At 43.6% G+C, this 5,720-nt stretch overlaps 1 long non-coding RNA gene across 1 annotated transcript; it reads right to left on the bottom strand.

The window, feature by feature from the left end:
• Positions 1–326: 326 nt before the first annotated feature.
• On the bottom strand, positions 327–5,483 carry LOC147981444 (uncharacterized). Its single transcript, XR_015598930.1, has 4 exons — positions 5,025–5,483; positions 3,356–3,508; positions 2,633–2,845; positions 327–1,274 (listed from the first exon to the last, which is right to left on the bottom strand). It is a non-coding gene; the product is annotated as an uncharacterized LOC147981444 (long non-coding RNA).
• Between the last annotated feature and the right edge of the window lie 237 nt (positions 5,484–5,720).

Below are 5,720 nucleotides of genomic sequence, written 5' to 3'. Positions count from 1 at the left end.
CGCAGCAGGAGGTGGAGCTGGAGGACCTCTGTCAACCTCACCTTCCTGGACTTTGTCGCACCGCCCCCGTAAGAGCATCTTTAGCAGAGTCTGCAAAATCTTAACCTGCATAAGTGTTTTGTAATTTGCGGAAAAGTGTATATGCAGACGGGCATGGGCGATGTCAGACTCAGACCCCGCAAAATAGATCCGTAAAAAAGGATATTCGACGAATATGCACTTTTGCGGGTCGATTACGCGGGGTTTGCTCGGGCACCGCCGCGTCGATTGACCCGCAAACCGAAAACGTCCAATTATCGAATTTGACATCGGTTTCGACAAATAAGTTGAAATTCAAACAATAGAAAACAGTTCATGCGCAAATAAAAGCTTAAGTTTTGTAGGACAAACGCAAAAGAAGGTCTTGCAAAAGTGACGACCACATCCGGCATCATCTTGGTCGATCTTCACTCCGCACCATCGAGTCCATGGAGTTCATCGGAACCACCGAATCCACCTCCGGGGCTTGTTTCAACTCCCGCGCCGAAATCATCGACATTGATTCCAAACCCCGTTGAGAAATCATCTCCGGCACTGTAACACACACTAGCCGACGCAACCATTCTCCTCTTCAAGATTTCTCTTCTTGCCATATCATGCCATTCTTTGGTGAGGTCGTCCATGTCATTGCGGTTCATTGTCATGATCTTGTTCTCTTCGGCGAGCAAAACTTGGACATGGCTTTCTTTTTAGCGGCGCGTGCTCTTCTCTCCTCAATGGCCGCTTTGCGCAGCCCCTCTTTCTTGAGCAATTGCCATTTTTGTTGCTTCTCTCTTGTCTTCTTCTCGGCCAACTCTTTCTTAATCTCCAACGACTTCAATAACATCAACTCATTTGATTGCACCATGACATCAATCTTCTCCCTCAAGCTCGACGCTTCGTGCTCTCTCTTCATCTTTGACTTTGGCGGTGGCACACAGGTGTCGTGGCGCTGTCTTGGCCTCATGTGACCCTTCGAATGTGCCCCATGACACAGGTGGTATCGCGGTGTTGTGCAGTCTTGAATGTGCGGTGCCTTTAGATTGTGCCGATGGTGCAGTGTCTTGATTTGGTCTTGGCTGGCTGATGCCGTTCGATTACGCTAGCGGTGCTCTTTGTTGTTGTGTCTTGTATTTTCCCTCTTTTTTCCGCCTTGTGTGTTGTCGGCATGTGTTGTTTTGCTTTATCTCTTCTCCCCTTGTGCCTCCTTGTACTTCAGGTTCATTTGAACCCTATCTTGCAAAATGCTGCAAAGCCTTATAGGCAAAATGAATACAATTCAGGTGAGAAGAATTATTTTTTTCCCTGATGAAAATTAAAAAAATTCCTTCTTCATTTTATATTAGGCTAGCACTGTAGCACCGTGACTTTCCTTCATCTCTACTCCTAATGGAGCAGTTGGTAGTCTCGCTTCCAGGTTTTTTTTCGTCCCACCAAAGCCGGGTTTTTTTCGTCCTCAATCCCACCTCCCACGTCCCAGCGATTCCCCCCAGGACCCGCAAACCAAAAAAAATGCTATGCATCGACGATTTCCAGCGGAAAACCTCCGGTCGATGGAGGAAAGAACGGAGTAAAAAAAATCTACGAAATAAAACCTACGAAAATTAACCAGACGCCAGCACCCACGAGCGATTCCTCGTGCCCTCGAAGCACTCGCCCGCACGAGTCGTTCGCCGCCTTCATTCGTCCCTACGTCCGCCGACGCCCTCCTAGTGCAAAGCAAGGTCAGATCTGCAGCCGATCCCGTTGAGGGTCTGCGGCGGATCACTTTCACGTCGATCCCCTTCTGGAGTCGCACGCGGATCCCCTGATCCAGCACTGTTGTTGTTTAGGATTCAGGATCCGCCGTCGATTGCTTCCAGGACCCGCCGCCGAACACTTCCACGACCCGCTGCCGATCACTTCCATGCCCCCCCGCCGATCGTTCCAGGACCCACCGCCGATCGCGTCGAGGATCCGCCACCGATAGCGATCAAGGTATTACACAGTACACAGTTTATCATACAGCCAACGCATGCTCATACAGGCAATAGAAAGTTTATACACACATGATCTTTACTTTCTGTCACATTAAAATCACTCTTTTAGTGGGAAAGTCTATGCTAAGGAAACATCACATTGTAGGACATAATTGATCCTGTTGAAGAGTAGCACAGGTGAAAAAGACCAAAAAGGACAAGAGTGCTGATCCATTAACTTGCCTGTAGGTCACTCTAGACATGAGCGTGTGTAAAACCTTAATGTTCCCGTGCTCAGTTCCAGTAGTAAGATCCTAAATGTCCCTCAAAAAAAAGTAAGATCCTAAATGTTGTGCCAGGTAGAAGTTATTTTGGTACCTGGTGTCAAAGAATTTCTAGGAAATAAACATTTCTCATAGTTCGGACCATAAGCAATGATCCTCTAGATAAGCAATAGTGTCAAACTATGAGAGGATATTACCTTACATAGTCTGACACTGTGTAACCCTCTTTAATTTGAGTTTGAAACATACAAGGGTTTTGCATATGCAACAAGCTATCTTGAAAAAGTAATCTTAATGAAAGGTTCACTCCATGTCTATACCGTCTAAAAGAGGACCATGTCAGCAAACACAGGTTTTCAGTGCTGTTTTTACCTTGCTAGGTGTTGGACGACAATGCAACGGAGGAGGTGGATGCTGCCAAGATGCAATAGGCAGCTCTAGAGTACTGGGAAGCTGCTCCCACTGGTGTTGGTGGTTGCCATAGGTTGTGTGTGCGCCATAATCAAATGAGTTAGGGGCAGAAAATTGCTGTGAATACCAATGGTAGCCAGCTCCACTTCAATTGTTGAAGGATGGCAGGGGTGCCTGAAATCATAGGCAACAGCTGATGGTAAGATGATGGAAAAATAGACACCCAGGCAACACATCAAAAGTAGCCCATCACAGCATAGCAGAAATACATAATTTCATCTTTGTTGCTTATTACTCCCTCCATCCCATAATGTAAGACGTTATTACATCCAATATACTATAACATCTTACATTATGGGACAGAGGGAGTATATTCCAATGAACTCAAATAATGAATTTAATATAACAGTTTAGTTGCTTTTAGACTTACTGATTACATAGTTTTAAACTTGGTGCCCGTAGTTTTTTTTTCATCTTTTACTTTCAAAACACATAATGCAAAATTGCACAGAACATGTAAAGTTGGATCCATCAACCATGACAGCACATGTGACAGAATTACTACTAAGAATATGTATCTTGCGAGTAATTTTTAACAAGTGAAGATGGTCCGTTCCAGGGCTACAGAGCTACAGGTCAATAGAGGAGATAGCAGAATATCATAAGCTTCACCAATGTTTTTACCTCATGAGGTCCAACCTCACTGTTATAAGTCAACTACTGTTTTGATGGTGGCGGCTGCTGCCACAGTGCCTGGTGACGACCATGTACAGGGGCGAACGATGCATAACCAGGGTCACATGGTCCATCTGGCTTGTTGAAGTATTGCCACGCTGGCTGGAATGGGTACATTCTAATTAATTTTGCTTGACGATGATGAGAAAATAGACAACTGTAAAATAGGGTATATGGAATACAACATAACAGATTGTTTTGGGGCCACAATGAATGCCCAGGGGGCTAGATTGCCGCATCCCACTTTTTGAAGTACTGCTGTTGTGGTTGTAAATGGTGCGCTCTAATCAATCTTGCTACCCCCACACGCGCTATTTCAAACTTTCTTGCCATCAGACAATGTTCATTTCGTGTCAGGGAGCTGCCATTCCATATGTGTGTATGGGGAACAAACAGATTTCATAATAGGTGTTCTACTGAGCAAGGAAACTGATTTCAGAAACCAGAATTTCCATGTTGACAATATATGTGGTTAGGCAAGATAGCATCAAAAAAGTTTGAAAGTTAGTGCATTCTTTATCCTTAATCATACATGTCGACCGGTCTATTTTGTTGTTCCTAGATTTCCTAGCTAAATATGTATAGTTCCTTTCGGTCAGCTAAACGTCAATATGTTGGATGATGTTGTGGAGATGGCCACGAGAGGGGGTTTGCATTTCCAAAGTCAAAGGTGGCCATCGCCTTGACCTGCCTGGACCTCCTAACCTTTCACAACGCTCAAACAGGAAACACATGTTGGAGGAGGAGACCATAAGCTAATTGTAGGCATCAACTATTTGTTAGCTATCAATCTTGTCCTTTGAGCATCTATACTTTATTTCTTAAACCATTATGCATGAGCTTTGCAGGATGATTTGGATGAGTGGATCAGAGGATGACATGAACAGGTATTTCCATTCGATCATACCCAAAATGATAACGTATACCCTCACTTAACATGCATGTGCTTGTGTGGAGTGCCTGCAAAATTAATAGCTCAAGTCTCTCAACACGCGGATGTGGAGAGACTTTTCCTAGCGGTCATTGCAACTGTGATATGCATTTCCTTGCTTTCGGCTCTTATCAAGTTTGTAGCGTCTGGGAATGTGCACATGAAAATCCACACGTAATAGTATTGTAATGCGATTTGGCTGTTATATTTTTTCACACTGGTTTCTAGAGATGTTCAAGTTATCTCATATACTATATCGAATTATAATGGATAAGTTAGTGTACATACTGATTTGAAGATCCTTTTGCTGTCATACACATATTACTGCAGGACCATAGCGGACCATTGCAATGCGGCAAATCAAATTTCAATACTCAACACTCTTCTATGTGGATCAGTAAGTTTTTTATCTACTTTCACTTTTAAATTGCTTGTTGAAGACACTTGATTCACTTTGTGCCTGTTACTTTAATCTTGTTAAGTGCATACAGAAAAAAATTCTACTTGCCCCTTGTCATGCACAAAATCGAATAAACATTGCAAATTACTTTACGTGAATCTGATCCTGTAGTTAAATATTATTTGGTCTAAGAAATGAGATGAAGTTTGTCCCTAGAATATATAATGGACTGAAAACAAAACCCAAGATGTGGCAATTCAAACACCCAAAAGAAATTACTTGCATACCTTGTTGAGATGATCTTTTTAAAGTTTATGCGTTTACCAGCTTCGTGAATGAATCACTTGAGCTCATGGTACTATTCTCACTTCCACTCCAACTGACTTCTTACTCCTGAAAGCAAACATAATTGAAGGTCACATAGTATACACAAGAATAAACACATCATTCATCTACTTTATATTTCCTAGATTCAGTGTAGTACAAAGGTATAACCGAAAAAAGTAAATGTGCCGAGTCAAGAAAAAATGAAGATAAAGAGAATAGTAAAATACAGAGCTCGCCTAAGAAGTAAGACTGCTTATGAATTGTGACTTGTGACAGAAGAAAATCAGGTAGGTATGCAGGGGTGATTTATTACAGGTGGATAACCACATGATGAAGAATATATTTTAGTAGAGATGAAGAATGCCTACATCTGTAGTATCAGTCCTTTATTTTATCCATTTTAGTAGGGATGAAGAATATACCAGAGAAGGACCGAATCTGTATGTCCTCCCGCCTCTGGTTGTACTGCTAGACGCCGGCAGAGAAGACGGAGCGGTTGTCTTCTTTACTTGCTTACGAGGCGGAGGAGAAGGACTATGACGTGCCAGAGCAGCCGGAGCGGCGGCAGGTCTCTTCCGCCCTTGCTGACGAGGCGGAGAAGGAGGAGGCTGGCTGCTCGGGCGCGTCGGCGTAGGCGGAGTGCCGCCACGCGCCGG

Source organism: Triticum urartu, chromosome 3A (assembly GCF_056163025.1).
Source record: "Triticum urartu cultivar PI428250 chromosome 3A, HENAU_Tu73, whole genome shotgun sequence".
Classification (NCBI taxonomy): Eukaryota; Viridiplantae; Streptophyta; class Magnoliopsida; order Poales; family Poaceae; genus Triticum; species Triticum urartu.
This window is presented reverse-complemented; position numbering and strand designations above follow the sequence as displayed.